This window comes from Crocodylus porosus, unplaced genomic scaffold (assembly GCF_001723895.1).
Source record: "Crocodylus porosus isolate Cpor-Errol unplaced genomic scaffold, CroPor_comp1, whole genome shotgun sequence".
In the NCBI taxonomy this organism is placed as follows: domain Eukaryota; kingdom Metazoa; phylum Chordata; order Crocodylia; family Crocodylidae; genus Crocodylus; species Crocodylus porosus.
In genome coordinates, this window is record NW_017728949.1 from 75,882,089 (window position 1) to 75,905,732 (window position 23,644).

At 43.4% G+C, this 23,644-nt stretch overlaps 2 long non-coding RNA genes across 2 annotated transcripts in view; one reads left to right on the forward strand and one right to left on the reverse strand.

Moving 5' to 3' along the window:
• The window catches only part of LOC109323183, a 16,919-nt gene extending 12,176 nt beyond the window's left edge, over positions 1 to 4,743 (reverse strand). Inside the window, exon 1 of the long non-coding RNA XR_002104569.1 lies at positions 4,664 to 4,743. This is a non-coding gene — a long non-coding RNA (uncharacterized LOC109323183). The remainder of the gene's footprint in view (positions 1 to 4,663) is intronic.
• On the forward strand, positions 4,703 to 19,877 carry LOC109323182. Its single transcript, XR_002104568.1, has 3 exons — positions 4,703 to 4,768; positions 5,164 to 5,169; positions 19,867 to 19,877. It is a non-coding gene; the product is annotated as an uncharacterized LOC109323182 (long non-coding RNA).
• Positions 19,878 to 23,644: the final 3,767 nt, after the last annotated feature.

The window sequence follows — 23,644 nt, forward strand, 5'->3', positions numbered from 1 at the left end:
GTGGCCTCCTCTGGACCCTGTCTGCCTATCCTTTTCTCTTTCTTCAGGCTTCCCTCATCTTTCCTGTAGTTTTGATGTCATGGAAGTTATCTTTTATTATTTCAATGGCAGATAAAAACATATTGTAAGGTTGGCATTGTAAAAATAATAAAAACTGGGCATATCTACATTAAGACATTTACTTTGAGCTGTCTAATTAGCTCTGCAGTAAAATCTCCAGCATTTGACCTAATACAGGCACAAATATAGAAATGCTGGAGATTTTACTGCAGAGCTAATTAGACATGTGCTCCTGAGGTGGGGGGGGATACTTTCATGAAAGCAGTTCTGAGAGCCCCTGTAATTAAAGCACCTACAGCATCATGTGTATTCAGCATCCTATGCTTCAAAATGGAGGTGGGGACTTTGAATACACATGATGTGGGGTCTACTAGAGCATGCTAATTAGCACACTCCAGTAGATTTGCAGCAGGCTCGAGTAATCAAATCTGCTCTGACACATGCTAATTAGTATGCATCACAGCAGAGCTCCGTCATGTGTATAGGTGCCTTTACTGACTAACTGGGTCAGAAAGGCATGAGCTTTTATAGACAACAGCCTATTTTCACAGCTGTTGCCTATGGAAGCTCATACTTCCCTGAACAAGTTAGTTTCTAAAGTGCTACCCTGCCCAACCGTTTGCCTAACTTACCACATGAATATCTAAAGCATGAGATTAATTAATTAAATTAACTTCCTAGATATTTCAAAAAGTTATTCTTTTGTTGTAGGACTCTCAAAACATTTAATCATTTGCCAGTGAGAAATAACTAGACATAAAAAATTAATAAAAGTGACTTGACAGGTAAATTCATTTTGAAAGGTCGATGACACTGTTTTAAATATTTATAGCACTAAGAATATGAGAAACGAAAAACAACATGGAACTCACCTTTGCATGATAATACAATGTTACTTCTCTGTATCTTTCAAAGTTGCATCCAAATTACACAGGACTGTTAAAAACATTGCATATCAATTTACTTATCATTGCTGTATCAACTCTGAAAAATGCATCTTTTTCTGGGTTTTTTTTCCTGAGTAGTCTTTTTGTTTTTCCTCTTTCACTAGAGTAATCAATAGATAAGTCATGGCTATCAATCTCCAAACTACATAGTGATATTTTATTTTCAAGCTGAAAGCTTCATAAGATGAATTATAGTCATTAGGCAACACGATAGTGTGTTACAATAGCTTCAGACCAAAGTAACTAAGTAACTAAGCTGCCACCAGTATCAAGTGGGAGGGTTTGAGTCTAAGTTTTACGTCTGAGATGCAAATGTTATAAGAATATGCAGCTTTTCCTGACAAGCCATCAGAACAATACTGTAACTTTCCCCAAACATCTGAAATTAGATATCAAGGGTATTTTAGTTATATGTTGCTATTGAACTTGAAAAGTTTTTAATGCATATGAATGTTTAAACATTTGGAGATGTATTTATTAGTTCTGTTAGGAGAATGGTAAATATCATCTGCAGTGTTTTTCCACTATCCAAGTGCATTAGAGGACACCACAAAGCCAAGTTCTTCCCTGTAATACAAGTGCTGCTTAGTCATCTCATTTAGAAAGCTAGTGGAAGATTAGCAGTGCCAGATTATGACACATAAAGTCAATAATGAGGCCCTAAACAATGCCCAATTTAAGAGGCCCCTTAAGATAAAAATAATGCACAAAATCCACAAAAATACATTTCCATGAAATTTTAAGATGAATTAATGTTATTTCTGCACAGATTCGTCAACTCAATATAAATAATAACTGTGCACCCATCTACATGTATATTTTTGTCATATTAGAATGAAAATGTCCAGGATTGTTTTTTATTTTCTTATTTAGAGGCCCCCATATTGAGCAGCTTGAAAATGTTTAGGTAACAACTTTTTGTCAAATAATGAGACTGTAACACAAGTTGCTTTAAGTGTTTTGAAAATATCAAGCTAACTATTGATTGTTCTTCAAAATTAAATGTTGTCCTAAGTAAAAATTAAACTACTGACATTTTAAGGTTCTGGTAGGTTTGACTTCATATTAAAGTATTGAGGCAATGATATCTAGTTGAGCACTAAGGTTTCAAGTCTACTTTATTATAACCTGCTATAGTTAGACACATAAAAATGTCAATTTTTTCAGTACAATGAACATTATTTAAAAGCACAATATTCACATTCTTACATACAAATTCTCAATAACTGCATGTACTCACAGAATCTCTTTTCCTCAGCAGTTAAAGCACAAAAACAACAACAAAAACCCTTGCTTCACTCATAGCTAAACAAGTTTCCTTCTTACAATGTGTTTGTGTCCTAACCCCACAAGCAATAGCTGATGCAGTATACGTTACAAATCTTAATACATAATTCCTATTCTCTGTCCTGGCTCCTCTCCAATTCTACATGCAACTTAAGTAACAAAACTGGAAATGGTCATCAAGGAATCCATTTCTAAGCACTTGGAGGAAAAAAAAGTGATTAGGAACAGTCAGCATGGATTTACCAAAGGCAAGTCATGCCTGACCAACTTGATTGCCTTCTTTGACAAAATAAGGCTCTATGGGTAGAGGGAGAGCAGTGGACATGATATACCTTGACTTTAGCAAGGCTTTTGATATGATCTCCCACAACTTTCTCACAAGTTAAGTATGGGTTGAACGAAAAGACTGTAAGGTGAATAGAAAATTGGCTGGATCATCAGGCTCAAAGGGTAGTAATCAATGGCTGAATATCTAGTTGGCAGTGGGTATCAAAAGGGATCAGACCTGGGACTGGTTTTGTTCAATGTCTTCAGCTATGATCTGGAAGATGAGATGGAATGTAGCAAGTATGCAGATGAGACCGGGCTTGGGGGAGTAGTATATAAACTGGAGGGTAAGGCTAAGATTCAGACACACCTAGAAAAATAGGAGGATTGGACCTAAAGAAATCTCATGAAGTTCAGTAAGGACGAGTGGAAAGTCCTGGACTTCTGATGGAACAATCCCATGTACCAGTACAGACTGAGGACTGACTGGCGAAGCAGCAACTCTGCAGAAAAGGACCTGGAGTTTACAATGGAGAATAAGCTGAATGAGCCAACAATGTGCCCTTGTTGCCAAGAAAGCTAATGGCATACTGAGCTGCATTAGTAGGTGTATTGCCAGCAGACTGAGGGAAGTGATTATTCTCCTCTCTTCTGCACTGGTAAAGTCACATCTGGAGTACTGTGTTTTGGACCCTCCCACTACAGAAGGGATGAGGACAACTGAGATGGAGAGAATCTAGCTGAGGGCAACAAAACTAGCTAGAGTAGGGGTGGGCAAAATACAGCCTGCAGGCCAGATGCGTCCCACAACGCCATTCTGTCCAGCCCATGGAGCCCCTAAAAAATTTAGAAAATTAACATTGATCTGTCCTTGGTTCCTGTCAAAAATGACAGGAAGCAGGGGCAATAGGACCCAAGAGAATCCTGGCGGGCTCCTGCAACAGCAGGGCCCGTCCGGCCCCCACACCCCCAGCTGGACCCCAGCAGGGGCTTCTGGCCTGGAACCATGTGGCTGCCCCGGTGCAAGAACCTCAGGTAAGGTGGGGGAGGGCAGGGCAGGACCCTGGGCATGGAAGGAGCCTGGGGAAAAGTGGCCCCTCGCCCACCCTGTGGCTGGTGCTCCGTGCTGCAGCCATTCACAGCCTGAACAGCCACAGGCAGCCCTATGTGGGCTGCAGCAGCTTGTAACACACCCCTGCTGCCAGCTTAGGTCCTGCTCTGGCTCTGTTGGGGCTGCTCCATGGCAGCAGCAGCTGCAGCCTCTCCCGCTTGCTGTGCCAGGCAGTGTTGGCTGCTGCTTCCTGCCCAGAGCTTGTGCACTGGGCAGCCTAGAGGCAGTGGTAGCAGCTACACACTGCCCAGCATGGTAAGCAGGGGGATGACAGCTGCTGATGGGTGAGCCCAGAGCCAGCACAAGGCTCAGGCTGGCAGCAGGCTGGGTTACAAGCTGGTGCTGAGCACAGGAAAAGCAGCCCCTCACCCTCCAGGTGGCTGGTACCCTGTACTGAAGCCACTCACAGCCTGCATGGGGCTGCCTGTGCCTCCTCAGGACAGCCCAGTGCGGGATGTGAGTGACTGCAGTAGGGAGCACTAGCCACAGGGCAGGCGAGGGGCCACTTTTCCCCACACTCAGCACTAGCTCCTTCCCTGCCCCAGAGCAGAGAGTTGGGCTGCGCACTGCCTTCCACCTGTACTGCAGAGCTGGGGGTACTGGGAGTGAATGGGATAGTGGGGCCTGCACCGGTGTCCCAGGGCCAGCACCAGCAGGGCCCAGAGCAGGGCGGCAGGGGTACAGGGTCCCGGCCGGCAGAGGCTCTACGGAGTCGGGCCAGCTCCCCCTCTCCCTGCTTGTGCAACCTAGCTTGGCTCCAAAAACCCCTGCCAGCCTGCGCCCTGAGACATTGGTCTCAAGACATTGGGACATCGGTCCCAAGATGGTGACCAGGGGGTGGAGCACCTGTCAAGGGGTGGGGCTACCCATGCGGCCCTCAACAGCTTGCCAAAACTAGGTAAGTGGCCCTCCACCCAAAATAATTGCCCACCCCTGAGTTAGAGGCTAGGGAACATGATTTATAAGAAGAAGTTGAGGGAACATGTCTAACTGAGTCTCTTTATTAGACAGGTTGATGAAGCTGTAGCCATACTACAAGCCCACCAAGCTAAAGCGGCTGCTCAGAAAGCATTTACCAACCCTGCTGGGGTTCCAAGTGTTTAATATGCGAGTTCCTTGTAAAATAAATTCTTGTAACTTTTTGTCAAACGTAGTAGTTGAGAAAACAAAGGATGCGTAATTTGGTAATGTTCCTAGAAAGCTTGCCCTCACTTAAATTGGGTGAACTTAGTTGACTCCAACATGAACATGAGCCAGCAGTGTAACACAGCCATCAACAAAGCCAATCGCACCTTATTGTGCGTTAGCAGATGCGTGACCAACGGATCAAGGGAGGTGATGCTCCCCCTCTGTGCGGTACTGGCCAGGCCACAGTTGGAGTTCTGGGCACTGCACTTCAAAAAGGATGTGGAGAATCTGGAGAGAGTCCAGAGGAGGGCCACTTGTATGATTAGTAGCCTCCATGCAAGACCCTACGAGGGAAGGTTGAAGGATCTGGTTCTCTTCAGCCTTCACAAGAGACATCTGAGGGGAGACCTTGTAGCAGCCTATAAGTTTATCAAGAGAGGACAACAGAGAGTTGGAGATGTGCTATTTACCAGGACACCCCTTGGAATAACTAGGAAAAATGGGTACAAACTACTGGAGAGTAGATTCAGGTTAGACATTAGAAAGAGATTTTTCACAGTAAGGGTGGCCAGAATCTGGAACAGGCTGCCAAGATGGGTCGTACTATCACCTAACTTGGAGGTCTTCAAGAAGAGGCCAGTTAGGCACCTGGCTGGGGTTGTCTGACCTCAGTCCTTTTCCTGCCAGGGGCAGGGATCAGACACGTTGATCCTTCAGGGTCCCCTCCAACTCTACAATCTATGAATTTATGAAACTGCATAGAGGGAGAGGCCTTTAAAAAGGGAGTTCAGGTACACGGGGGAGCCTTGGGGTGCAATGTGTCCCACCCACCATGGTCCTTGTAGTAGTCTGGCTACAACTTGTAGACCCTTGGCTACAGGTCAGTGCCCAGAGGCTCAGGTCCTGCTTGCCCTTCTGCACAAATTCCCGTGCTAACTCATGCACCAGGCAGATAAGTGCACCTGTTTGCATGTCCTGTTTGCGCAGCTCCTTGGGGGATTGGACAAAATAGGAGCTGGGGTGGAGCAAGATCCTCCTCGGCTTGTTTCAGCTGCCTCCCCACAGCTAGCTAGCCTCTCCCACCACAGGCCCTGCTTACCTCCAGCTCTGCTGGGGGTCAGGCAGGGCTCCTTCACAGTTGCTGGGGGTTGCTGGGGGGCTTTGGGGTTTGGGGGCGCGATGGGCCTTCACCCATGCGTCTTACTGCTCCTACAGCCCAACTGCCCAGGAGTTGTTGTTTGCCTCCAGGGTATAACTCATCAGTAAGCAAAAGAACATTCTTGGTAAAAGCTCCTCAGCACTCTAATTTGAGTTTGGTGATTATTTGACAACATGGCAGAGACATATCTATAATCTCTGAAATATTAATAAAATGGGTCTTTAATCAGATTACACTGTCTGTAGTTTAAAAACCCTTCTGCATTTACCCAATAATTGATCTAGGCCCATTTTACATTTTTTATGTCTTAGTAATTACTTTTTTATGTGAAAGAGGTGGTTAAAATATTTTTTATGAAATATAAATACTTCAGTAATTTTATGTACTGATAAGCCCAGTAGCATTACCAGAAGTAGGTGAATAGGGCAAGAGTCCCATGTGTCAATTTAGAGGAAATGCCAAAATAGTGGCCCCCTGCACAGTTTGCGTCATGGCAGCTGAAGCCCAAGCCATTGAGAACCCACACTGAGTTAATGGTCAGTGATAATTTATCTGCCACTCAGCCCTCACCCACTCTCCAGCATCTGTCCCCAGGGCACCACAATTATTAGCTATGCTTCTGGATAGACAACAGTACAGGGGTAGGCATGTATTCCAGCAGATGGGCCAGAATAACCCAGGTCTGGTCAGAGACAGGCAGACATTAGGACCCCACCACTTCTGTCACTTCTCCCTGCCAATCAGATGCAACTCAGCTCTGCCAGAATGTATGTTGTGTAATTGCATACAGCACATGCAGCGCTCCCTCTTTACCAGAAGCCCAGACAGGTGACTACAGCATAACACAGAAGAGGTTCTCTCCACTGTTGCCCCAGGTAGGTGACTGTGGTATGGCCAACACCAAATGCTGCTGCAGGCACAGCTCTCCAACAGGTTGTTCACCTCTGCAATAGTGTCTTTCATCAAAAGAATTAAAATTATCTTCAGTTTCCTCATCCCCTGTTATCTGACACTTTGACGCATAACGTGGAAAAGATATTTGACTTTGTTCTTTGGAAGTGACTATTTAATATAGGCCCAGTTTCTCAAACATTTACTATCAAGTATAATACTTACTCCCTGAACTAGACCTATTGGTTTAAAAGGGACAAGTTTATATAATAGAAACTCCATGCAGTAACATATGTTTGAAAGGCTGGGTGTTAAAATAACTTGATATGGTTAAAAGATTCTTTTGGTTTGTTGCATTGAATATATTTCTCAAAGGCAAATATATTCTTTTAATGTTATGGGAAAAAAAAAGTCATGGTTTTGACATCTTTTCCCTATTTATGTACCTTGAGTTTTAAACTGTGTGTAAAGCAGCCCAAAAAGAGTGCTGATGGACCCATGTTAGAAATCAGAAGTAAATAAATAATCTAAGTCTAATGTGTTAACCCAATTTCTTAGCCATTTGTTAGAGAAATAGATGCAAAGAAATAAGAAGCGATGAAATTCCATCTCTGGTTACTCAGAAATTCTGGTAGGATGTTGCTGAAAAGAAAGCAAAGGAGACACATCCACTCACTCCTTCCATGTGATTAATAGGCAAATTGTACATCATCAATAATCCCCCAACATTCAAAAATGTGTCTTGCTAGCTGTCTTGGGTATGTATCTTCATATGCCAAATAACTGCCAAAACATCAACACTCTCCATTCAGAGAACTAAATTTGATCAAAATATTGTTATATGAAAAAATGTGTGTGCTATGGGGCACTGAATCTCTTGATTTTATGCAGTCTGAAAATCTTGCAAGGGATATTGGGAGTATGGAATGGACACTGTATGCAAGTTGACAAGATCATGGGCATGACGTTTCAACAGGACAGATCTACAACTATAAGGTTAACACATATTGATGCCCATTCATATTTGAAGCTCGTTTGTTTTCTTTGTCATTTTAATTTTGTTTGATATGGTTTGTTTTCGCTGGATGTGAAAAGGCACCAGATAACACTGTAAAATAAGAACTTACTTTAGCATCAGTTGAATCAAATAGGTTTAATTTCATTTAATTATCACTACTGATTTCTATACAGATTATTAATGTCATTAATATAAGTTATGGATTACATATCCCTGTAGAAAGCTGAATGGCCTGGAATGATCACTGGGTCAGAAGTCATGATGTAAAGAATTCTAATCATTAGGGGTGTGCAAAATGGGTCATATTCAATTCAGATTTGGATTTGGATTTGGCCTGAATTGGGGACATTCGTTGGGGAAATTCATTGATTCGGCCAAATCTGAATCTGAAGATTCGATGCCAATTTGGAGAATCAGTGATTCAGCCATAGACACAGCTTTAAATGTTTTTTCTACATACCTCAAGGTACCAGGGTGTGGCTTGTGAATGCTGTGATGGTGGGGAGAGGGAGCATCCCACAGGAGCATGGGGGGGTGCTCTGTGTGTTCAGTGGTGGACCCTTCCCCTGCCCCCCCAGCTCAGTGATTGGCTGGGGGGGACCCTGGATGCCCCCCCAGACTCAGAAGGCACCAGTCACTGAGCCAGGGGGCAGGAGGAGGGTCCCCTGTGCGCTCCCCAGTGGACCCAGAAGCGGCCTAGAAGTGCTTCTGGTCAACTTCCGGGTCCACCGCCTAATGCACTGGGGACCTGCCCCCAGTGCTCCATCTGCCCCACCTTCTCAGCATTCATGAGCCATCTGATACCTTGAGGTATGTAAAAAAAAATACATTTAAAGCTGTCTCTGTGTCCAAAACATTAAATCTTTCTGTATCGATTCAGATGGTTCCGATTTGATTTGCAGAGATTAAAGGGTCGCCTGATTCGATTCGGATTCAGAGACTTGGCTGCTGAATCAGGCCAAATCTCTGCTGTATCAAATCACAGACTAAAGCTTCATACAGCCCTACTAATCATAGCTCTTCACTACCTCACTTTAAGACCTTGAGAAATTCTTTTTACCTACCTTCCCCAGTCTCACTCATCTGAAAAGTTTAAATAAAAATTTGTGAACATATATCATTAGTTTCATAGTTTCATAGTTGGTAGGGTTGGAAGGAGATCATCTAAGCAGATCATCTAGTCTGACCCCCTGCCATGGGCAGGAAAGGATGCTGGCATCAAATGACCCAAGCTAGGTAGCTGTCTAGCCTCTTTTTGAAGAACCCCAGGGTAGGGGCAAGCATCACCTCCCTTGGAAGTTGGTTTCAGCTCCTAGCCACCCTGACAGCGCCTCCTGATATCTAGCCTGAATCTACTCTCAGTCAACTTATGGCTGTTGTTCCTGATTACTCCCAGTAGTCCTTGGGGGAACAGGGACTCTCCCATTGCCCTCTGGTCCCCCTTGGCAAGTTTATAGGCAGCCACCAAATCCCCTCTCAGCCTTCTTTTGTGGACACTGAACAGGTTCAGGTCCAATAGCTTTTCCTCGTAGGGCCTGCCCTCCTGACCCGTAATCATGCAAGTGGCCCTCCTCTGGACCCTCCTGATGCTGTCCACATCCCTCCTGAAGTGCAGCACCCAGAATTGGACGCAGTACTCCAAATGCAGCCTGACCAATGTCACATAGAGGGGGAGGATCACCTCCTTGGACCTGCTCATGATGCATCTATGGATGTATGGCAAAGTGTGGTTACCCTTCCTGACCGCGTCCTCACATTGGCAGCCCATATTCATCTTAGAATCAATAGTGACTCCAAGATCCTTTTCTGTCTCTGCATCGATGAGAAGGGAGTTCCCCAGCCTGTAGGTATGCTGCTGGTTCTTCCTCCCCAGGTGCAACACCTTGCACTTGTCCGTATTGAAATTCATCCTATTCTTATCCGCCCACCTCTGTAACCTGTCAAGATCTAGTTGTAGCCTGTCCCTCTCTTCTGGCATGCTCACTTCTCCCCACATCTTAGTTTCATCTGTTAACTTAAACAAGGTGCTTGTCATGGAGTGGGATCCTAGGGGTGGCCATGATCTCCCCTAGCACCCCCTTACCATGCCAAGTTTACCTCAAAGCACCCTCAAGTCTCACCCGCCATGTCTTTGATGTTATGGTCTAAAAGGGAGGCTGCCTATCCGTCCTCTTGGACACGGTTTTCCGTTGTACCCTGGCCCCATTCTGTAATGGGTGTCTTGGTGCACCCCAGCTTTATGGGCTATGTGTGGCTTCAACCACCCCGTACCATGCCCCAAGCCTCCCAGATGTACCGGATGTTATTCGGTCTTAGCCGCAGCCCTTGTCTCTCTCTGTGCCCTCTGGTTCTCGGGCTCTCCACAGCCCTTGTCTTTCTCTCTGCGCTCTCTCCAGCACTCAGGCTCTCTGCAGCCCTTGTCTCTCACCACGCCCCACAGGCTTCCCCCATCTGGGGCTTCTCGCTCTGCCCCCTCTCACTGGGGCTTCTCACGCTGTCCCCTTTGCCTGGGGCTGGGGTCAGTGCACCCCAAAATGCTGTGATCTCTCTGGTGCCAGGGTCCCCACACTACCGTGGATCCCCCATGAGGCCTCCTCCAACCCCTAATAGCCTCACCCAAACCACCGGTGTTTTATACAACAAGAAACAAAACACAAGCCCCTGGACTGTAACATAAATTCAAGCTGCTTGGCTACAACATGATTTGCACCACATCAGGGTGCTCTATCCTTCCTCCAGTCTCAGAGCTGTACCTGCAGTCTGGCCTCTCCCCTCTGCTTGCTCTGGGAGAGTCCCTTCCCCCATGACTACTGGCAGGGAATTGCCCTTCTGGCCTCAGCCCTGGGGTTTATATGTGGGCCAGGCCCTGCCCCTTCAGGTCAGCTCACCAGGCAGGTGTGGGTCATTAGCTCCCTTTGGGTACCCTGGTAAGCAGCAGCTGGGGCTCCCCACTCACTGCTAGGGCTCTCTCCCTAGTAGTTTCCACTCTAAGGAGCAGGGCACCTAAGTGCTTTTCACCCCCTTGTCCAAATCGCCGATGAAGATATTGAACAGTACAGGCCTGAAGACCAAGCCCTGGGGAACCCCACTGCCCACATCTCTCCATGTCGAAAATAACCTGTCCACCACACTCTCTAGGTGTGGCCCTCCAGCCAATTTGTGACCCATCTGACTGTGTAAGTGTCAAAACCACAGATGCCTAATTTTTTCATGAGAATGGGGTGAGAGAGCCTTCTTAAAGTCCAGGAAGACTACGTCCACTGCAACACCTGCATCCAAGACTTTTGTGACCTGATCATAGAAGGCCACCAGGTTGGTCTGACAGGACCTGCCTCTAATGAACCCATGTTGATTGCCCCTAAGCATAAATTCCCCTGCTGGTCCCTCGCAGATATAATCCTGGATAATTTTCTCAAAGAGGTTCCCCAGAACTGAGGTAACACTAATGGGCCTATAGTTTCCTGCGCCCTCTTCCCTCCCTTTTTGGAAAATGGGGACTACGTTGGCCCTTTTCCAGTCATCAAGCACCTCACCAGAGCACTATGAGTGCTCATAAAGCTGTCTTAGTAAATCAAAGGGTTTTAGTAAATCAGATTGCTTGGTTTATATTTGTATGAGGCTTTCAATTTAAAGTGGACTTGGATACTGTGGAATGAGCACCATGGAAACAGAAAAATATATATTAATAAATTACTTGATATTTAAGATATTTAAATGTTTTAATTAAATATAACAAGCTGAGTGTTATACCGTGGCCTTACTGAGCTATGAATTAAGAACAAAATGTGGTAGCTGTGTAGAAGATAGGCACTGGCAGTACATTTTCACCCTTTGCTCATATCTGAATTTGAAGTTTCTTAGAGTTCAGGAATATCCAGATTCAGTGTCTTCCAGTTCAACTGATCAAAGCACAAAGGACAAAACCTTCATTGTCCATGGGGGCTCTCCAGGTTTACATTTGCAGTTCATACACATCTCTTCCTCCCAGACACCCTGAATAAATCAAAATTATCTAATCACCTAGGTCATTTTCTTTTTTATTTAAGGGGAGATTCTCTATGTCTGCATTCTACCTGCAAGAATTTAGCATCAAGAAAACCACCAGAGCTTGACTGAAAACACATTTTGATCTGTAAATATCATATTTAAAATAAAAAAGAAACAAAACCCAACTTTTATAGCCTTATTTTCATGGTGACAGTTTAATTGCATTTGTTGCACTGTAAACCAAGTAAAGCGCAGCAATAAAACGTCTGCAAGCTGTAGAAGTAATAGCAGGAATGTCTCATAAACAAGATAAGTTGTTTCTTGCCAATACTGCTACACTTCATAAATATAAACTCAAGTCTGTTGTGTGTTTTCTAGATCAGTAGAAGACTTTTATTTTAATTAAACACAACATATAAAATATTCATTTATGAAACAAACATCATTGTTTTAAAAAACATTATATTAAATTAAATTATAGTGCTTTTGCCATAAAGCCCTTGCACAATGGAACCATTTTGAATTTTAAGTGGATTGATACAGTTCAAGCATCCATCAATAAAAACTGTATTAGGAACACTCTAACAGTCCTATGAATAAATGAACTATTTATATTTCCTGATAATGTAAGTGCTTATATGAACTCATTCCAATTTCCAAACACTAGTCATTTCAGCTATGGTTGTAATTAAGAAACTATACTATCCAGAGTAGAAAGGTAGATGCTGCCAATGCCATTTTATACAGGGCCCCTAAACTCTAAATGTTTTACTCCATAAATGGTATAATTTATAGCCCTGTTTTATTTGAACCAGATACCTGTGGTAGAGCCAAGTGAGAGTGGTTCTCTCTTAAAATCAGTTTAGTTTTTGCATCCTACATATCTGAGTTCAGCTTGTGCAGGCCTGTAAAATATGGCTACAGTAGTAGGCATCAATTACAATCTCATTCAGTGAAATTACTACTACTTCTGGCTTCCGTACAGTGTTAGCTAGGATTTAGCATGGAACCCAGAGATGCTTACTCATACACAGCCTCTACATATAGTTTCTTTATTACCACAGAGATTGAGCAAACAACTGGGAAAATATTTAGAGACACTATTGTTTAGTAGTGTAACCCATGTGGTACTCAGACAAGGTACCTCCTCTCCAGCTAAAGGGATTTAGTGGGTGTTAGTGCACTATGGGAGGTGTAACCACTTATGGGGAGCAGCTCTCCTCCTATTCCCTATAGAGTAGAGACACCAGTTGGAACTTAATCACATACAATTTAATAAGGGAAGAACCAGGTTGGGGTATGGCATATATGCAGGAGAGTATGGGGGATCCTGGATAATAAGGGTATAATCCTCTTGGGGAACCAGGGGAGCAAGAGGGGATTCAGTAAAGGTACACATATAGATCTAGCAGAGGCAAATCAAACATAAAGCTTGAGGTGTGGGGTTTCACAGAATATAAGACACAGGGTTTCCCAAAATATGAGGTGCAGATCCCACAAAATTTGAGGTGCAGGCACCCCAAAGAGGCAGGAAAAAGAGTTAAGGAGAATTCTTCTCCCCAGTGGAGACTCCCTTTTCCTGGTAACTCACCCCTCTGGTGCCTTTGCTAGGGATCAAACCCTGGTCTTCCACAAAGCAGGCAAGAACAGTACCACTGAGTCATTAATGTCTGGGCTACTGCTTGCAGCTCCAGGCCTGTAGTCTCTCCAGGATCCTCCACATGGTCTCTACATGCCAAGCCAGCCACCTGGCATCATGCCAGAGTTCAAAAGAAAAAGGAAAAAAGGGCCCAAGCTGCTACCTGCAGCTTCAGTCTTGGGTAGTTCCCAAACTCACCACACATGCCCCTGCATTCCAAGCCAAGCTGCTGCCCCAGCTCCAGGGGCTTTGTTCCTGCCTGGACCCCTCCGTGCACAGTCCTGTGCACCACTGCAGCTGGGATGAGCCACCTCCTGTGGCTCCAGGCTCAGGATACCGCACTGGAGACTCACCATGCACCACCCTGTGTGCCAAGTGGGCCAAGCTGAGCTGCTTCCTGTGGCTCCCAGGCTCTGGGTCCCAGCTGGTGACTCACTGTGCACCCCCCGTGCACCAAGCAACCGAACCAAGGTGTTTGCTGTGGCTCCCACGGCTCTTCTTGGGCAACTGTTCCACGCTGCTGGCCAACTCTCACCAGCTCTTCAGGACTCATCTCCTTCATCCCTCATTGTTTCTCCCCAGAACCAGAGGTGCTGCCCCTTTTACCCCCCACCCCCCAGTGGCTGACAGGACCAATCAGGAGACATGAGAGGTGAGTCTTCACTCAGGTCCAGTTTCTCTACCTAGCCCATGGGTGAAGGGTGGGGGCAGCCTTCTCCTTTTCCAGGGGCCTGGTTGGTGGGGTAAAGGGAATCCCCCCACCAATCATTTTTGAACTTTTCAAAATCCCTGGGCTAACCCACCACTGGCTAGCCTGTCACATCCTCCCCTGTGAAACCTTCACCATCCCCAGTGAAGCACAGGCCCCAAGCTTAGGGACTATTTGGCCCAAAGGGTGGAGATGGGAACCTCCCCTGGCACTCCTGGGGCATCGTAGGTGAAGCAGCGGACCAGTCATTGCGCATGCCTTGGCTGTGGGGTGTGGTCTGGGGCAGGACTCCATTTTCACTTGATGGGTCTTTCCCACTTACAGGTGAAGGCATGGGGAGGGTTCCCCTTTCAGAGCCTGACAGTGGGTCATTCCCTTCTTCAACCCCACTAAGTGAGGCCCCATGGACTGTATCTCCCAAGTCTCTCTCACCTTTGGGAGCAGGGGCCCCTAAACTTGGGTGAAATTTGGTAGGGTACCACCAGTTGTGGTCAGAGTCTGAAAGTGACTCTTCTGAAGGAGCTACCGGTGCAGAGTTGTTGGTAAGAAGCCTCATTTTATGTGGCAGTCAGGACCTCTCTTCTCGCAGCTCTACCTCAAGTAGGGAGGGCCCCACTAATTCACCAATGGGCAGCAGGGGGTTCTGATCAACCACATGACTCCAGCCAGGTCTGGACTCCACCGTATAGGGGTCAGGCCACCAGCAATCAGTGATCTTGTGTCTCTCACTTAGCTCCAGGTTAAGCAACAGCACCCAGTTCCCTTGTTGCAACCCTTGCTCATGGACTTGGACATCATAATGCCACTTATGGTGTTGCTGGTTTTTTCCGGTGGTCTTAGCCACCCACTGATAAGCCTGATGCAGGTGGTCCCAAAGCTGTTGCACATACTGACCATGAGTCAAATATTGTCATAGGCTTGTTCCACCACAAAGCATAAGTCTATGGATAAGTGGGGCTCCTTCCCAAACATGAGCAAGTACAGGCTGGCCCCCATTAATTCCTTTCATCTGGTTTCTGTTATAGATATAGTAATCTTAATCTAGACCCCAAACTTAATCTAGATTCATGTGTATGCCCGCGTCTTTGTCTGTGAAATGGAGCAATCATAATTTATACACCTTTGTCATAAAGTAGTTGTGTGTATTAGGGCTGTGAGAAGCTTTGGGTGCTGATTCAATATGAAGGAGATTCAGCCTGATTTGGTGGCCAAATCTCTGAAACCAAATAGAATTGGGAGACTAATAAAAAGGTCCAAATCAATTTGAAGCTCTCTGAGTTGATCTGGAAAAGACTGAGAGAGAGTCAGAGAGTTTCAGAGATTCAGGCAGTCCCCACTCAGCACCAGAGGGAGTTAGAACAGGACTCCATGCCGGTATGTGGGGGTGGGGGGAAGGTTGGAGAAGGGGGGAAGGACCTCTGTTTTTTATCTTTGGTTCCCATCTTAAAAACCTTGGACACATCATTAATAATCTTCAATCTCTCCTGGAAAGTGATGACCCTCTCAAGGCAGCCATGGGGTTAAACTTGTCTTAGCTTACAGACAGCCAACCACCCTCAAACACTGTCTCTTAAGCAATAAGCTACTTCACTCCTAGTCTCACTGACTAACCAGGCCTTGCAACAAACCCAGATGTAAGCTGTGCCCCTTCAGCAACACAAAGACCACATAATCACTGTACCAAATAACACAGATTAAAAAACCTGGATTCACTCACCAAATCTACTATGGTTGTCATATATGCTGTCACCGGCTTACGGTGTTCCTCCATTGTCTACATTGGACAGACAGGGCAATCTATACATGAAAGAATGAGGAAACACTTATCTAACATGAAGTGCAAAAACACACAAAAGCCTGTGGCAGAACACTTTAACCTAACTGGACAGGGCTGACTTTGGAGTAGCTGTTCTTCAAAAGTAGAACTTTAAAAGATGAGTTGAACACAAACTTGCATAACAAGAAATCATTCAAAGACAGGACTGTGTTAACTATGGCCCAAACAGGGACTACAGATTTTTATCCCATTAGCTAGATGAGCTTCTTTTTTACCCCTATGGTCCCATCCAGACGAGCGTGCATGTGCCTCTTGCCCCAAGTCAAACCCTTTTGAGATGGGGCAAGAGGCACATGCAGGAACAAAAAAATGTTCTCCCGTGCTTCAAACTTGCAAACAAATGGCCCCAACAGGGGCTAAGGCCCCCCCAGCAGGGGCTACAGCTCCCCAACAAGGGCCTTAGGGGCTCACAAATTCAGATTTAAATATCTTTCAGTGAAGTTATTACAAGCCTGAAAAACAGGTTATTTAATCCTGAGATTAACAAATTTAAAAAATGTTTGAGAAAGTTATATAGACTATCCTCATTCCTATTATAGATTATAAAAAAAGTAACATTTTAGGTCACTACAACCCTCTTCAACAGCTCAGAATATATTGCAGAGTTGTTCTTTATTTTTTCCTTCCTTTTCCTCTACTTGTATTTCCCCTTCGCCTCCTTTCCCATTCTCTTTTGTACCATCCAATACTTTGGCACACATCTCCAGAGATATGCATACCCTTCTTTCAGTAGCTCTGCTTTAAACACACAACTCCTTTCCAGAAGGAGAATGTTGCAAAGTTAAAACTGTAAACAAGACACTAGAGGATTATATTTTATTGCAACTCAGATAAATTCTGATTCCAGACATGTTTCCTGTTCATCTTTTACTAGCAATGGAAAACTATTAATGCTCTAAGATACTACGATAACAGAGCTGTAAAATCTATCACCTCAGTGTCTTATACAGTCCAGCAATAAAATCACCAGATGGAATTTTATTTGCTTATGATTAAAACTTGAAGAAGATTCTTTAAAAATAAATTATAAGCCATGAAGTGGCAGTGAAAGGACTAAGGCAGTGTCACTTCATTTTGCACTTCACTGGTCTATAATTGAATTCTGGTTTTTCTACCTCTTTTTTAAAAAATGTGTAAACCTGGAGCTCATGAAAATGAGGGACTAACAGTACTAGCTAACCCAAGCATAGTAGAAGTACATACTGTAGTTTGCCAAAATAGCTCAGTACTAACAGTCCTCTTGTTAGGGCTTCACAAACAGCGAATGCTCAGAGGATTAAATTTGTATTTTGTGATCTAAACTGTAAACAAATGTCCACAGCGAAGTGATGATTGAACTGATATTCATTTGAAAAGTAAGGCAGGAATTCAACCTGAGTGCCACCATGAGAAAGGTTAATGCATAACATAGTATGCTATGGAACCAGGATCATTAATACTTTTCTCTCCTCTTTTCATACTAGCTAGCTTTTTTGGGAACTACCATTTTTGTCTCATAAAATCTTGAACAAAATGTTGCAATTTTTTAATCCAGGATTTTGGTTTGGTTAAAAAAAAAAGCCAGTACATATGGTGTGCTGCTTAGTGTGGTTTCATTTTACAAAACAACAACCTGCTGAGCTTTTCTACACACCAATTATTGGCTTAGAAATGGGATTTTAAAGGTTGTTTTTGTTGGAAATTGGCTTATAGGTATAGATAGATAGATATAAGGGTTCAAGATGAACAGCAAGAATTAATTGTTTTCTAAAGAGCTTGGGTCTCACACACAAAGTTTCTCATGGCCCTGGAAGCAAACAGGCTGTCTTTAACACAACAAGGCCAACAAAACTGGGAGTGAGGGAGTATGTGCCATACTGCCCATAACACAACATAAGCGGTACCAGCTAACAAGGCCTCAGAGCAGGGGAGTCTGAGTCCCGGTTTTGGGTGAAACAGACCAAATTAGGAGAAGGCCTGGAAAGCTATGTGGACTGTGATAACAGCATAAAGTGACCAACCAGAGATAGACATGGATCAAGAGACATCAATAGGGAAGGAGACTATAAAAGCAGAGACTTGAAAATAACAAAGGGTCCCTCCCTTTGTCTCATTCCTTCCCTTGTCTCATCCCTCCCTCTCCATCCCCATTCCCATCCCCCAGGAAGGGTCCCTGAGGCCACCATAGCGGGTGCACAATGAGCCCATCTCATACACCCCCTGGAGGCGGGGATGGGCCTCGGCATCCCACCTCCAGACTTCTGACATTTGACACCTTGGAAAAAGCCTCAGAGTGGAGACTGCATCCTGGACAGATGTATTTCAATTCTCGTGACAGCCCTAGGATTCGGTAGATATATAGAATTGTTTGATTGCTTGTACTGTGGATTTTTTTTCTGTTTTCAGTGTGTATCATTAAATTTGCCTATTATTGAATGGAAAAGCCATGGTCAGTCAGAACCAGGGCCTTGTTCCCCCTGGAATAAAGCCTGTGTCCTAAATCCAGAGCCAACAACAATAACATTTCATTCTCAGACTCACATGCTTTTCAGTACAATTTCCTTTAACCATTTTTCAGTAACCATGTCCCTTCATCTCTGCCTTTTCATTGGGCACAGTGCTCAACACAGTGTGTTTCACATAGCATATATTTAGAACATCTGGAAGAGAACTCTCAAAAGAGATTTGAATATAAAGTAAAATTATTATTTATATGCAAGGTTTTCCTCAATGTGACATACTAGCTTCCAGCAGACATGGGGGTGAATCATGACATCCTTAAAGTCAGTGAAAGTTTTGCTGAGGTTTCAGTATCTAAAATAATTTGACTCATCACTCCAAGGCTTAAAATTTTATTTTGGTCTGTTGAAATTTATTGAGAAAAATTTATTTAGGAAATTTCTAATATGATATACATGTCAAAATATAAAGAGCTATTGAAGAGTTGCTTCCCCATGCAGTAGTCACTGTTAAAAGTGTTACATAATTGTGCCACCATACAAGATACAGTTGCACTGCATTCTAAACAAAAACTCATGACACCAATCATAGATGTGAAATCATAATGTTAAAAATTGAAACTATGTTTTAGCTTTAACTGTAGAAAGATATAAAACAAATTGTACAGCACATCTATGATAAACTAAATTGCATCCCAGAGCAATTTTAACTTCTTTGTTATAGGCATTTGATAAAGATGGTTACAATGGAAATACTACCATGTCTTAAGTCATGTGTTCAATGGAAGCACTGCTGTGTTTATGCTGACATAATCGAACTGGAGCAAATTACTCTGCTTTAGTGATGATTATTCATCTCAAGTGGCTATAAACTCTATTTATGCCAAACAAAGGAATGACTCTTCTAAATAACAACAACTAAATTAACTTGGGTGTTTCAATTTGAATGGCAAGGACCTCAATCTCTTTATTTTACAATAATGCAAATAACATTTTTGCTCAACTCCTTTACAGTAATGCTTTTAATATGCTAGCATTTGCATAGCACTGTACAAATTCAAGTTGCTGTGCAAACATTAACAATTTTTTTCCTCAGAATACAACCAGCAGGTAAATTAATAATAATATCCCATTTTACATTTGGGAGCACTGCCAGTGGGTAAAGAGCTTGCTCTGAACTATACAGTGAGTCAGTTACAGAACTGAGATTAGATACTACATCAGTGGGACCTAACAAAGATTAAATTAAGCACCTCTATTAAATAATGTACTTATGTACCTTTACTTTAGTGAGGTGAGCATGATTTGCCCTTTATTTTCACATTAACAAACTGTAAAATATTTTATTAAAATTTATCATAAAAGTGCCAAAGTAAATGCTTTACAAGTATATTAAACAATGTTGAAATGTCTACATAAATTTTAAGTCAATATTTTTTTAATTTTTCCTGAAGATCTGTGCTGTGTATCAAATGTACCATGGAAGTCTCCTAAATAACCCTATATTCTGTTATGCATATTAAAGTCTGACAATATGAAATGCATGAGAGAAGGGCCACACTGGCCCCAAGCAGAGGCCAGGTAAATGCAGACCTCTTTCTCGCATCACTTTTTAGTATCAGAAATAGAACAGCTACCCAAATGGAGATAAAAGCCATTTCATCAGGCTGGTTATAATACTTCTACAGCACAGGTCAAAATATGACTATAAAGGATCGCACTGCAGGATCAAGGAGTAATATTAATATTTTCCAGGTGGGCCAAAGTCCTCATTAAGCAACATTTTCCAATGTTAAAACATTTACTTCAAGTAATTTTAAATACCCATAGAGCTAAATAAAGTAAACCTTAGCTTGAAAAATCACAGCTAAAGCTAATATACACTCTGTAACAGTCGGTGCACCAGCTGTGGATCAAAATGTGCTGAAAAGTAGAACATTTTGTCTCTTTTAATTTATCAAACATTCAACTACAAATTCATGGTAATCTGTTTAGGAAGAGCTAGAATTTATTAAGATTATTCATTACATAATTTTGCTAATCTAAAATCATAGTTCTCTATGGTTTTTAATTCAATAAGAGAAATTATATCAAATTCTCAGGAATCTTTTTTTTATGTACAGTACTTTCAAATACAAAACAACTTTACTCACCAGATGTCATTAAGGTCCTTTTTAGTGTCTTGCTTTTTGTTGTTGTCAGTAGTCTCTTGATAGAAGGATGACAATCTTCAGTAAATCGGAAAGTCACCAATGAGTCCATAGTCCACCAAGGACTCTGATGAGGTTTGCACATTCACCTGCAGGTGTGGCAAACAATTCTGGGAGAAAAAAGTAGATCCTGATTATGTTAGGTCACAGCTCTCTCTCTCTCTATATATATATATCTCTGTCATGTATCCACTTCCATAATGAGGTGGATACATGATGCAGCATTGATCATTCATAAAATGGCACCACTGCAGACAATTCAGCACTTGAGTATCCAGGTGTTGTTAATGTCACGTTTCTTCAGACTGGACTTTAAGGTGTCCTTAAATCTCTTTTGCCGACCTCTACAGTGCTGACCACTGAATTGAGAGTATAGTATGTGTTTTGGGAGCAGGCTGTCAGGCACCCCTATAACACCCTGACCAATGGAGCTGGTGCCACAAACATGACTTCCATGCTTGTGGTGTTTGCTTGAGCCAGAAGGCTGACATTCATTCTTCTGTCCTCCCAACTGATATAAAGGATTTTCCAAAGACATTGCTTATGGCACGGTAATGTTCCAGAACTATCGGGTGTTTCTGATATGTCATCCATGTTTCACCTCCATGCAACAGGGCACAAATTGTGGCAAGAGGCTTGGTGTTTCTGCCACTTTAAGAAGCAGGCAGGCTAGTGTTGGGGCAGCCTGCAGGCGTGGCCAGGGTTGATTACGGAGTCATCTAACCCTGCAGGAAGGCTGGGCTAAGGTAAGAGAAAAGCCCAGGCCTGAGTGGAGCTAGCAGTAACAGCTTAGAGCCTGCTGAGAGAACACTGATTGCCTCAGCAGGATGGCTAGATCTCCAGAAGGTCAACATGGAGGGTAATACCTAAAGCAGTCTGGAGGTTTGGGGAGGAACAAAGGGGAGGAGGAGGTTCCTAGGGACACAGGGAAGGGTCCAGAGCCCAGATTGAGGGGGTGAGAGTATGGGACCAGTGAGGGTACAGGAGCCTATTGAGGGCAACATGGAACCAGATAGGGTCCAGGAGCCCCAAGAGGAGGGCCTAAGTGAAGAGAACATCAATGAGGATGCCACCTGCGAGGCATTGGGCATGGTGTAGGGTAAGAACAGAGCCATTCAAGTAATCCATAAGGCAGTAACTATGGGTGCCTGGTGGTCATTTGAGAGAACAATTTGGGAAGCCCTGTTGATTGAATCAAAGAGCTTAGTTTGTTCAGTGAAAACCCTGTGAAGATCTGAGTGTTGCTTGTGGCATTTCTCCTGCAGCTATCTAGTAACAAAGATCATATCTATTGTACCTCTGAGTGGTCCAAACCACCTTGGGACTTGGGTGAAATCTTCTCAGTGAGGAAACTGAGTCTACTGTGGAGAATGCAGATAAGGATCTTCCCAGCTCTGGATAGGAGTGAAATATCTTAATTGCTGCAGTCTGATCTATCTTGAATAGGATACTGATTCTGGCATCACTGTGAATCTGTTCATGTTTCCAGACTTTCATAATAATAATGCATATTTCATGAGAGCTTTTTCCCACCTTGCTTATAAATTTCAGCTGGTATTCCATCAAGATCACATGCTTTGTTGTTCTTCATCTGCTCAGTGGCTTTCAAGGCGTCTTCATAAGTTGGTGGATCTTCAAAGTAGTCCTTAATGGGATGTTGTGGGAAGACTGATGATTTTGTCTTACAATATTGGTTGCACTGAGGAAAGTATGAACGTCATGGTTGTCAGAAAACTTTCAAATCACTTTTGCTTTGTCCTCCCACCACTTTTTCTTTCATTTTCAAATTTTCCTCTGGATTTCAGCTTTAATATAATGACAAATTTCTGTCTTCTGTTTGGATCTGGTGTCATTTTGCCAAGCTTTGAAGGCTCTTTTTCTGTCAATGAATGCTTGAATTCCCCTATCATTCTCATCAAACCAGTCCTGATGTTTCTTTATGGAGAAGCCTAGAGATTTTTCACATACCTAATGGATGCCTTTCTTGAGGCTGTGCCAGTGATAAATGGTGTCAAGATCATCATGGAGATCAGAGTTTCTCACTGAGGCACTCTTGGAGATAATCACTTTTAGCAGGATATTTGAAGTACTTGATATCAGGCCTCTTCCTTAGTTGCTTCTTTTGCTTATATCATTTTGGGGCAATATGGATGGATATGATGGAATGCATCATCCACCCTTCCTCTCCAAACCTTGGAGACCCTTCCCACTCTAGCACTGACATCATTGAGAAGAGTTATCTTATCTTGTTTGGGGACTTGGTCAGATTTACAATAGAATTTTCTTTTGTTTCGTCATCTGCATCAAGGGTTAGACATACACACTGATGACTGTTTCATATTGCCTGTTGGTCTGTTGAAGATGAAGAGTCCTGATGTTCACTGAAGCCAACTGGACATTCATTGTCTGAGTACCAATCTTGGTCCTAATAAAAAAAAAACCAACAATACCATGGATGCACCTGTCCTTTTCAGCTTTTCCTTTTAAAAAAGGTGTAATTACCGCCATGCTCTGTGAGCTGCCCCTCACCTGCACTCCTGATCTCATTAAGTGCAGCAATGTCAATATTAAGTCATGCAAAGTCTCTGGCCATGAGTGCTAGCTTTGCTCTGCATGTTCCCCATTAGGGTTTTACATCAAGGTGAGACCGTTCCAGGTTGAAATTTCATCATTTGATTTGGACCACAGATAAAGTGATCACAATGCTTTTCAATCAGATTAAATGAGACAGACTATGGTTTAGGACACTTTTTCTAGCTCCCTACCCATATGAGGTGAGCAAAGTGGATACTAAATAGGCCTGCACAGTCATGATTGATCTGCTGAACTGCACACTTGTCTCAGTTCTAAGCACAAAATAATTATCACACAATCATCATCTCCATGCAGGTTTGTGACTCAGAGCTTCTAGTAATTACAAGCATCTGCCCTCATTTGTACTTGACCATCACTGTAG